Genomic DNA, 12738 nt, shown 5'->3' with positions numbered 1-12738 from the left:
TGCACAGCTCGTTCATGATCCTACTGATGTATTTATTGGCCTTTGGAGATAAAATGAGCACAAATAGCACATATAGCTTTTGAAGATTAATTCCTTTGTTCCGGCTATGTCTGGACCAGAGTTTAAATAGCTGAGCTCTCACTGGTTCAACTTAGTAGTACCGGTATTAAAATCAGAACCTCTAATGTCATTGTACTGGCTTGATTGGTTTAAAAACTCAAGAGGCTTGTTTTTAACTAACACTTTTATTGGTGCTCTTCTGAACCTTTGGGTGCGAAAGCTTTGACTTTCATTGGGTTTCTTCTCTGCAAAGAGAGCTGGAAGTGTCCCTGTGCAGTGTCCTGAGGCCAGCAGCAGAGCTCCTGGGAGTAATGCCAAATATATGAGGTGCGGTAAAAATCATGAATTGAAAATAGTACTAACTAGGCCAATCTCATTAATACCTTCCAAACCCAGGAGTTTATGAAATGAAGGATGTAATTAGGAATAATGGGAAGTCCTTTGAAATCCTGGCCTTGAGACACATGGGTGTTTATGTGGTGTAACTAGAAAACAGGATTGGGATCATTAATAATATTCCTAAAAGAAAAAGCAAGGCAGTGAATGGAAAAGACCAGGCTCAGGGGTCTTTGATGGTAGGGGGTGGCAGTGCCTGATGGTCAGGACTCCTCAACTCCTGTGACTGTGCTCAGTGAGTTGTGCAAATCGAGTGTGGGAGACAGTCTGAGACAGAGTCTTGGGCCCTTCTTTTACTATTTAAGCGATGAACATTCAGCCTAAAAAAAATACATGTTCCAGTTCACAGGGAATCTGTGGGCTTTGGGTTTTTCACCTGGAAGGTGAAATAGGCATTGGTGGCAGGAAGCTGTGGCATCGTTTATAGCCACTGTGATTTAATGAAGACAGAGATTCCTTCTTGGGCTGCAGAGGCTCAGACTATGAGTGCTTGAGTGGCAGTGAATTGAGATTTTCCTTTTGAGGGAGAAAGCCTGTTGGTAGGATAATTCAGAGTGGAATTCACTGGTGCGATGGTATTTTCTTTTTGACATAGCCTGCACTTGAGTTCAGTTTCCTTGAAACCCATGCACAGAAAAGCCCTGTCTGACCATCTCTGCTGCAGCATCCTCTGTTTCCAGGATGCATGGAAAATACAAGAAGATCCAAATGACCATGAGGTTTTTCTCCATTCTTAACCCTTGTCTTTTCCACACCAAGTTGACTCAGTTCAAAGAGCTCCTACCTGCCTGGTCCAAAAGGAGACTGTTGCCATTAAGTTTCCCTGTGCAGTTGCTTGGCAACAAAAGGTAAAAATCTAAACAAAAGGACAAAGAAAAATGATTTAATTCCCAAGACAGCCTGAGCAGCTTTGGAGGTAGTTGCTGGCGTTAGTCTTGCTCTTGTTTGGCTTATGCTTCAAAATTTTACTCGCAAAGCAGTGTGACACCCTCAGTTATCACCGATAACGCTGAAAAAAATCCTTATTGCACACACACATTTGGCTACAGAAAAGAGTGTTTCCTGGCTTGTCTCTTGCTGTCGGGGGAGGAGGTGTAAATAGAACAACAGAAAAATGCAGCTGGTGACATATGTTCCCCCTCACCTGGGATCCCTGACAGCAGAGTCCCCTGCTCCTCTGGGCAGAGGGGTACCCCAAGCATGTGTCTGCTGTGACCCTCATGTCCCTGCTCCTCTCATCTCTGGCCAGGAGGAAACACTAGGGGCTGATTCATGCACGTCTCCTTGCTGTCCCAGCGCCGGGTGACATGGCTCATTATGTACCGCAGTGGCAATTGGCACTTCCACTCAGTGCTGGAATGAGATGAGTCCTCGCAAGGCGTGTAATGTATGCGCTATCCGTGCCAAAGTGGAGCCTATCTCTTGTAAAATGGCTTTGATACATCGATAAATGGAGCTAGCTGACAAAAATTCCTTAACAATGAAGTATCATTTCAAAGCCAATATTTTTTTAGAGTGCTGAAGGTACAAGGAGCCCTAATGACTAACAGAGGATCGTTATGTATGCAGGTGAAAAAGAAAGATGACAAGGATTTTAAATCAATCTATCACATTATGCAGTTACCTGCCAGCAGTGAGTTTTTCACCCCTTTCATTTTCCGCTGCCAAATACCACATATTCAGGCTGGTAAGCAGAACATTTGGGGGCAGAATTTACATTAAAAATGAACCTTTTACATAAATTATGACCTCTTTTGTTTCCCTCCTGACTGATGCACTTTAGCTGTCACATGCCCATTGTAGAGGGACTATTCTTTCCCTGATGCGTGCATGTAATTCTCATTAACATCAAGGCGACTTACAAGTACTCATTTGGGAAAGACAGAACCCAAAGTGCCTCTAAATGCTTGTGACAGGGGTGCCCAGATTGCCAGGTCCTACAAGCAACAATCCAGCATGTTCATCTGGCTGAGACCCTTTCCCTCTCCAGTGACTCTCTCAGCCATTCTGCGAGTCCCACTGCCCCAACTGAGATGTCCCCCCAGACACTGACACAGTCCCCCTCTACTTCCCTCAAACCCTCCCAACAACGTGAATCCTTCACTGCCTCCTCCAAACTCCCACATCTCCAAACGGCCTGGGCCATCACACCTTGCTGCTGCTAGCCCACCATCTCTGCTGTGTGTCCCTGCTGGTCCCTGCTTGGTCCAGCAGCAGCACTATCAGACAGCAGGCAGGAGCAGGCAGCAGCAGCAGGCACAGGCAGCAGCAGCACCTCCAGCACCTGCAATGCCACAAGCTGCTCCCTCTGAGCGCCACATGGCACAGGCGTGTTCTGCAATCTGCTGGCTCCTTGCACATCATGGAGCATTGGAGAGAGACAATGAATCATCCCTCCTGCCTCCAACAGGCCTCCATGAACAAAGTGGCCTCCTTGCCAGCCACACTCATCTCCATCCTCTGGTTTGACCTGCTCTTCTCCCCAGGTCTGGTACCTCTGGTGTAAGAAAATGAGAGCAGGCTGGGAGTAATGGCAAACGGTGTGTGGATCACAAAGGATTTGGCCACCCTGCATTGTGGTCACCTATAAAGTAAAGGTGCCACTGTGGGAAGTTACCTCTGAAAGTGAGGAGCTATTTGTGCTTTGAGAAATGCTTTCAGTTTCTTGCCCAGCTGACATCATCCCGGTGTTAGGCACAGACAAGGAATTTAGCTGCCTGCATCTTCTCTTATTCCCAGATCCTCTTGCAGCCTTAGTACTGCCACAGAAGGTGTGAGACCAAACCTGAATCTCATGCAGACTGGTGGGATTGTTAGGTGGGGGAGAGGAAAAACAGAGCAGTTATTCCAAGGGGAAGGGGAAGATGACTGATGAAAGTTTGATTTAGTGCCTGTAACTTGTCGCAATTGGTAAAAGAACACTGAGACTTAGGTTCTCATTTGATTAGGATTGTCACTTCCTCTTTTGTACCACCTCCCTTTATCAGTGTAAAACAAAAACCAGCCCAAGTTAGTCTGACTAACGTAGGGGAGTTTAGAGGATAAAAGTACTTCTGTACCACTTATTTCTAAGGGCAGTCACCCCCTATTCCAGCCTTTGAAGAAGCTGAAGACTAATCACAACAATAAACTAACTCACAAAATAACAAGATATCTGCAACATTAGACAGAGAGGAGAGAACAGCCTCATGGAGGAAAATTCCCTGCCAGTGGCATTGGTCTTTCTTAAAAGCAGAAGTCATGAAAAAGAGAAGTATGGCAAAAATGCAGATATGAATCATGGTTTCACCTTTGGGAAGAAGTGGCTCTGTGCAGAGGAGAGGAGAGAGTGAGCTGCTGTCTGTACCACCTGTTTGAGTGCTGAGGCTAGGGTGATTCTTAAAATCATGGGAATGTTGGGCACTTGAGGTTTAGATGAGTTTAGAAGGCACTTTTTAATCTCCAGAATTTGCGCAGTATGAAGCCTTGTGGGTCTATCCTAAATTAAAACAACAGAACTAAACATGCCTCTGGTTATCTTATAATTTTCCTTAAAGATGAATCTGAGGATATGTAACTTTGAGTTAGACATTTGCCTCCTGGCAGGTAAGTGAATGAATTTAATTTCATAATATAGTGCACTCAAGTAAGTTCAACAGGCCTAACAATGCACATTGTGATATTTAATTACACAGTTATTTTCAGTAAGAAATGTAGCTCTCTTTTTTTTCCCCCTCTTAATAGCTCCTTCTTTATCACTAATGTTATTTAGTGTCTTTTTAGCTGCAGAATGGATGGGGAAACTGAGAGTGGCAAAACGCTCTTTTCAGAGACTGCAACTGCCAAGTGCTTGGCAGGTCGTAATTGTATTATGTGGCAGGGCTTTCAGGCTGGTAAACATGTGCAATTCTTAGTATTTGCTTTCATGTGGGGCGGGGGTGTAGTCTCAATATTTCACACATGTCACCTCAGGGGAAACAGAGCCATCGTCCTGGTACAGACCTGGTGTACTGGTATCTGTGCTGAGAATAGTCTGTTTTTCAGTAGTTCTAAAATATAACGAATCTCATGCCCAGTGCTGTATTGACTCCAAAAGTTCAGGTGTCTTTCAAGAGTTTCTTCCTGTGTCTGAAGGAGGGACTAAAAGGATGAGCTGTAGAAGTTAAATGTGAGAGAGGATCAAGGCTCTGGGAGTGGTAAGCAATGCCTATGTTGACATTTCAACCCTTAATGAACAAAGAAACCTTGATTCAGAGGTGGATGTAGCTACTTGGCTTCTAGAACTTGAGGGATTAGTCTTTTACCGGGACAGACACCTGAGAATTGTGAGCTGAATTGCCATCTGGAGGTGCCCATCTCTACCCACAGAAGGAAATTAGATGGATGGTTTGGACCTCACTTTGAATGACTAGAGAGGATGAAGATGAATCCCACTGCTGTGACAGCACTTGATCTCTTTCTTTGGTGTTTTGCAGGAGGATGTTAACTCACTCCTTTCAAGTTTCCTGCTTTCATGTCCCTTTCTTTGCTTCTTTCCACCCTTGTCCTTTCCTCTTCCTCATGATACGCCTGAGCAACTCTTTGGCTAGAGACAGCAAACAGAACCATGGAATAGAATCACAGAATATCCTGAATTGGAAGGTTGCAATGTCAGGTTTTAAAATTTGTTGTGTGAAGTGGAAAAAAATGAGACCTTAATATTTTGTTGCTTTGTTTTCTTTTTGGTGAAGAACTGATAGCCTGGTGACTGTAATTATCTACAGATTCAGAGCCCTTTCTGCCCTAAGATCAACTGAACTGTGACCTTGGGTTGTACTGGGTTCCTCTCCACTTCTAGGAAGTTTACCATCTATGGACCACTAACATAATATATAAATATAAGAGTTTTAATAGCAGAAGTTTTGCAACTTCCTTGTTATAATTCTGCCTCCAATAAATTTGCTCCTCTGAAAGCCTTTAACTAATCAAGATTTTCAAAGATGAGTAAAAGGAAACTGCACAGTAATGCTCACCTTCAATGCACTCAGGACTTTGGCTTCACCCGCTCTGCGACTGTGAGAGGGAAACCTCTGTCCCCTCTGTAATTCAGTATGAAGTCATTGCACTTTATAAACTTGTCCAGTACGATTTTGAAGTGATAACTTGGGTTTTGCTAGCAGGACAGATGATGCCTTTCTGAACTAATTTTAGTTGTCTGTGCTGAGCTCCATGTTGTGGCTATACCATCACACTCAGTATGGGGTCAGAGTGTGAACTCAGCTGCCTCCCTCAGACAATTGAACATATAAATGGTGTAATGCTTTAGTTTTAAATAGTAGCTTTGATGTTGAATCCCTTTTATGCAGGAGACTTTCTGTGTTTTAGGACTGCCTTTATATGTGCTCAGATCCAAGGGGAGAATCACTGCAGCAGTTCAATGGGAGCAGGCAACAGTAATGTCTGGACCAAGAAGGAAAGAACTATATCCAATTGAATCCAGACAAGTGGACTTGTGCCAAGCTAGAACTCAATTAAAACACTGGGATTAAATCCACTTTCCTAGTAGCACCCTCTTTAATTAAGTGCTGAAGGCAGTAATATGACTGAGCTGTGTATCTTCTTGTTAGCCCTTAGTGCAAAATCTTCGGAAAAAAGACAGATGAATCTGTATGTTGAATAGTTAGAAAAACTGGACAATTTGTCACAGCCAAATGCTCTGTTTTCTGAAAAGGCAACAGTGTTGGTTCTATTTCACAAGCTAAAGAAAACAATAGAAACCATTGTCTGTACGGAGATGAAGACGTATGTTAGGAAACTGCCGTTACACTCATTGCTTAATGAACTATTTCTCTTCACTTATATTTGATTATTCTGTCCATGTAGAATCTAAGGCCACACATAAAATATACAGTATTTTAACTACTTCTCAGTAAATCTTTCTATATAGTTGAGCTTGTGTTCGAGCAGGTGGCAAAGCAAGCTTTAAAAATATTCTCACAGTGCCAAATCCCTGCTTCAGGGGATCATTTCATCTTGATTGGCTGACAAGATATGTTTTTATTCACTCCATGGGGGTAGTTTGTTTTAAAGGTCTAAAAATATACATGATCTTTGGAATATTAATTCTCAGATTTGGGTCTGCATTGCTCTTAAGTGTTTGGAAAAGAGTGAAGTCTTTGCAGTCAAATGATAATGATTTATTGGAAGGTGGAACTCAAGCTTCTAAGAGCTGAACTATGGTGCAAATAGAGTTCAGTTACTCTAGAGATGAGATGGAATTCAAAAAGACAAGTCCTGTCACTACCAATGGCCATCAAATAGATTTTACAGTCATACAGTTTTGCTGTGTGTGGAATATTGAGATGACGCCAAATCTTACAGATGTAAAGTATTTTTGTTGATGCACATGATGGCTACCAGATTCTTGGGTCAAAAATCTTGGATAGATCCTACGTCCATGTTAATCAACCTCCTCTGCTTTCATCCTTTCCAGTGAAATAAAGAGCAGAGGAGTTTAGAAAAACCTAAAAACTGCTGAATGATTGTGATGTGCTTGCCAATAGCAAACAGGCCAGCAAGTTCTCGAGACTTTGGCTTGCACTGAATAGTAATTTACAGCAGGAGTTGAGCACTGGAACTGATTTGGGGGAGAGGAGAAGACGAGACTTGTCTTCTGAAGTTTTCTGTGTATTGAGAGAAATAAGCTCTCACAAACTGTAATTCAGACCAGCTAAATTGGATATTTAATGAGTTCTGTAAGTTATGTGCCTGAAGTGAACCCATATCTGCTGCAGTCATGCACCAAGCAGCATGTCAAGGGAACAGAAGTTATTTCAACTGCTTGAGGAATGAGGAGCTACTAACCTTAGAAAATGATGTAATAAGTGGCTTTGTGTATTTGTTAGCATCAGGAGTCGTTTGAAACTTGCCATCTGGGAGCTTCTTATATTCTGAACTTACAGATCCTGGTTTTCATACAGTAAGGTCAACAAATATTTTGCATTGAATATAAAAATAGTTTCAGTGCTGGGAGCTATAGCTAAGCTGTTATGATAAAAGCTAAAATTGTGATCTGTACAAACAGTTATAATTATTATTTCATATTTGAAAGCCTGTGTGAATTGCTAATGACCAGTCTTCTCTGCTTCTGCAGTAGGTTAACACTAACTTTGCATTTTCAATCTCTTCTACAGTCTTCTTTTACTATGGCACTTACTTCTTGTCTGCTAGTAGTCCTCTAAGACACTGGCATTGTTTTTCAGCCATCAAGAGTGAAGAGTAGCCCTGAACATTTCTCCAAAATAGCTCCATCTGACTTTCTGTGCTATTTTACTTGAGTAAGGCCTGTCAAACTGGGTCTGGCAGCACCATTAGCAGGAAGAGCAGTGACATTTTGATTGCTCTGTACTTTCTCCAGCTTCAACATAGCTCAGCAGATTTGGGGATACCTGATTACTCCGATTTAAAGGGCTTGGAAATGATGAGCCATTTTCTGTTTCTCTATCATCTGTGCATTTTGTTTGCACAATATCCTCCAGACATTCTATAACACATGCACCTAAGGGATCACAGATGTCTCCTGTACGCACTCATATTTGTTTTAGAACATGCAGTGACCTGAGACAATAATCATAAAGGAAAAAAGGTGGGTTTTTTAGAATGATTGAAGAGAGACTCAGAGAATCTTTATCTTCCTTCTACACAGTGAGGATGGAGAAACTGAAACTGTGCTTGGAAGTGATTATAATCTGAACCACAGGGATTCGCAAGTATATTGAAGAGAAACATGAAGATAGTATGAATGCCTCTGTTTCTTTAGTGTAGCAAGCACCAAAAATCAGAACAAGCTTCTTCAATGTGGTGATTTATATGGCATCTACTGGGACCTGTCCTGTTTGCCCACATAAATGCAAGAAGAAGGGAGACATGGCATGGCCCTTTTGTTAAAATGTATATTCAGACAAGAAATATGGTTTTTCCTAATAAGAAGCTATCAGAAAAGAACTCGAGGTTCGCTGCAAGCACAGTGGTGTCAATAATAATAACCGTAATAGTTCTTACTAACACTTCTGATGATAGTTTCTTCCAGCTCATTTCAGGGTTCTGTCAGGTTTCATTAATATACTCACTAAGCCTTCTTCTGTATTAAAAGCAGACTATGATTTTGGGTCATCCTTCATGCTGCCTGTCATGGACATAAGTGTGCTTGTTGCTGAGAAAAATACTTAACAAACCATTTAAAGTAATGGTTAGAAATGCGTGTGAAGTTATAAAATAAAGCTGTAAGTTTCAGAAGTTTGAGACTTCCTGGGGAGAATTAGGAGCTGCACTTCTGAAATAGATGCTTTTTATTCACAGAGTCACAAAAGAATAAAATTGTAGGTAGAGCAAATCTCTAAGACGAAAATCCTCAGCTTTATGTGAAGTTACACAGATAGATCAGAACAAAACCAAAATACAAAAAGAAGTGAGAAAATGAATAGATGATTGTGAGGTAGGTGACTATAGGTCTGAACTGCAGCACTGTAGGAAACACTATAATTACCTTGTAGAGCCAGAGCAAAACCAATTTAAGAAGCAAATTTAGCAAGCCTATAAAAGACCAGGTCGAATTCTTAGTTCTAGACTCTGAATAAAGACATGAGTAGACCCAAGTCTACCTAAGTATGAGGGTAGGATAAAGCTTCTTCAAGGCATATCATCAATCTGGAGGTAGCAGTGGCTGACACAGGGATGAAGGATCCAGTGTCTACCTACCTTCAAACTACATATTTACCTCCTCTACTGAACCTGAGCCAGTGGCTTTCGAGAGTCCTAGTATAACCTAAGTGGTGAAGTTTATCTTCTGCTCACTGACTAGCAGGTGGACCAATGCTTCCAGAGGTCAAAACGAACTAAGGTAAAACTCAGTCAAAGCAGTTCAGATCCTTGTCTTTGGTAAAACCAAACAAAACCACTAGTTTGCACATAATTAGAAATAATTAGGAATTTTTTTTTCATTTCATTTTATCAATCTAAAATATAGGCCCTTAAATCCAAAATATTAATTTAAGCTACTGTACAGACAAGAGAAACTGATACTCTGAAAGGAGAATTCACCCCATTGGGTAAGTGTTTGAAACAGTGAATGGAACTCACACTTTGGAGATGGTGCCCAGCTTTGCCAGTGATAGACAAGCTGGATGCTACTCTTGAAGACTCATTGACCACATTTTTCTTAGCATCCCATGCTTTAGATGTATTGATCCTAAAATCCAGGAACTGCTTTGGAAAATACAAGAGACAGAGCTGGCAATAAAGGTACTTGACAAAGACACTAGGTTCAGAACCACCTGTGGTCACAGCAGCCACATTACAGCTCCTGTCTTTGAGGTAGGAATGTACATTTTCTGTATCTTTTAATGTTGCTTAACTTTACAGGACCATGAATTGTAATCCTGTAGGGACTATCACAATATAAACATTAAATACAAATTCATTTATCTCAAAAAATATTATATGCATAAAATAGTAGAACAAAATATTTGCTAAATATTAAAGCCTTTCTCAAATCTGAGTTAGGAAGTGAGCTAAAAGAGCAGAGAGAACAGCCTGAAAATACTTCTGCCTGTAGAGAAGCATTTCCAAATGCATTACGCCATCACAAGGAATCCACAAACCTGACTAAAACCTCCAGATATTTAATAATTGCACACACCTTTTCTTTTAGGCAAACACTCCATTCTAGTGCTTCTAGTGCTCCTTTGTTTTCTGATGCAGAACCACAGCTGCATCTCAAAGATATGTACATATGTGTGCTTGCTATATTTAATACATGGACAATGTGACATTGCTTAAAATGTATATATTGTTAATCGGAAGCAGCTCTGAAGAAAGTTGGCAACAAGGTTGAAAGCTCTATCGCCACTGATATCTAATGAAGTGCCGTCAGCAAGTATGTGCCCATATGAAACCACAAAGGTCAGACTTGTGTTGAGCTGTACACTGTATTTGAAGCCCAGAAGAAACAGAAATCTGTATTAAAGTTCACAGCTTGTGTGAAATGAGACTTGATTAAAATTATACAAGTTGTTAGCTCTGAATCAGTTCTTTGTGTGAAAAGAACAAAACTCACCACACATAACTATTCAGTATAAAAAGCAATGAAATCTTCTTGTGCATTAAAAGCAGTGCTTCGCATTGTAATAAAATGCATGGTTCAGTTATAATGTGGGGTCAGTAATGCAAGGAGCAAGAAGTATAGCGTTAAATTAAAGAAAATGAGAGAACTGACTGACTATCAGTTTAGCACTATTACTCATGATGAGAAGTAAAATGAAGTTCATGACCCCATCTACTCTGCCTCTACTCTCTGCTCCTTCGTGTCCTTCATCAGGAGGCACTTCTTCAAGGAGATTCATAAATCCATAGTTTTCTCCAATGAATTGACAGACACACATTCTAACTCTTCTAACCACCACACTTCTGTAAGCAGAGAAAAAAAGCTGCTACTCTGAGGCAAGTTACTACATCCTCTAGCTGTGAGATGTTTGGTATTTTTCTCTTAAGCCATATGGTGACATCCTCACAGCATTTTTTCAGTCTGTCTATCTAGTGCTGCCCACATTTGCATACAGTACACAGCACAGAAGAACCAAATAGTCCTCATATTAAGTTACAATAATTATTATAATGCATATAACCTACTTATTACCCATAGTAATAAGCTGGTAATTGTTTATTTCAGTTGGAGAGCAACCTGATCTTTTCCAGAAAGCAGCTACCATTTAAGTTTTCATAAGCAGGACTACTAACAGGATCTTTGGTAAGACACTTACCCTATCGAGAAATCCATCTTTTGCAATAATGGCTATTAAGAGCCATAAACTAATTGTAGATAATGGCCTCCCATTCAGCAGCAGTAACTCAGCCACTTTATCAAGATATATGGCTTTAAGTTGACCACTTTAAGACCTCGGTACGCATGAAGAAAAGGGTATAGATTGTGAGAAGACTTGTTAAAAGTAGCCAAGATGAGCCTTAGTCACCTAGAGATTATGGCAGTGAAATAAGAGTCTAGATTTCAGGTGAACTTTCAATGACCTCCTCTTGCAAACAAGATAGTGATACAAAGCAGCCATCAAGCCAGGAGACGCTTGGTTGGACAGCGGAGAAGCATCAGCTGAGAGAATGGGAGATCTGGTCCCACACTGGGCTTCCCAAGTTGCTAAATGGGAGCTGGGGTGCCCTGCACCATATAAGACAGAGCCTGGGGAAATGTGGCTTAATTGGCAGCCCTCATCTTAAGAAGAAAAAAGGCCAAAGAAATACAAAAGGAAGATACTATGGTGTAGGGCATGAAAAAAGCATTTGAAATGCAGGTTATGGGTACAAAGTGGTATTGCTTCCTGCATGTAACTGTTTGGAGAATATGAAAAGGGGTTGGTGTTGAGGGCCAGTGATCTTTCACATGAGGGGTTGTGGTACCGACTTCTTGCCTCAGTCCCAGAGATGCATGGTAACTGTAGAGCATGGTTTATTCCACAGGAGCTGTAGGTGTGACTGAGTTGGAGTTCAGTTCATTCCTTGTTTCGCCTTCCATCTTCTGAGGACTAATTAAAAGACAAACCAGTAGAACCAAGAATAAGAAGGTCCTTTCTGATCTACTCTTAACACTAAGTATTTTCCTGCTTTTCTTCCATTTTTTCAGCCATGCTTGGGGTAAAACCAGTACCTGCCTACTTTGATATTCCTGTGATCTCATCACTTTGCAGACTTGTTAATCCTTTCCAGATGTTACCGGTTAATTTTCAGAAGGTTTTAGTGGCTGTCTTTTTACTACTTCACAGACATCTCAAATACTGCCTTCAACCAGTCTGGTGACTTTCTGCTTCACTCCACAAAAACACATTTCAAAATAAAAAAAAATTTGTATTTCTTTACATATTCAATGGATTTTTTTTCAGTTGTGTAAATAGAAATTGGATAGAGCTATCTTTTGTGTTGTTTGTTTTTTTTGTTTGGTTTTTTTTTTCTTGATGATAGAGCTATGAGAAACATTAGCAGGTTAAAAGTAGAGAAAGATGAGACACAGTGGTCTATTTAATAGCCTCAAAAGGCAAAATGAGACTGACCCACTGACCCACTCTGGTGTACTCACAATTATGAAGCTGGGAAGTAAATATTTAGTAAGAATATTGATATTAATATTTAATTAATGCAAAGATATCAGGCATGATGTAGAAAACATTGAGGCTCCCTGAAAGGTGGATTGTTTATTAAAGATATAGTGTCTGGGTCTCTGATATGGAGTACACATCCCCATCAGGGATGTGGAAGAGGAGG

Source organism: Corvus moneduloides, chromosome 1, assembly GCF_009650955.1.
Source record: "Corvus moneduloides isolate bCorMon1 chromosome 1, bCorMon1.pri, whole genome shotgun sequence".
NCBI classification, from domain to species: domain Eukaryota; kingdom Metazoa; phylum Chordata; class Aves; order Passeriformes; family Corvidae; genus Corvus; species Corvus moneduloides.
This window is presented reverse-complemented; position numbering follows the sequence as displayed.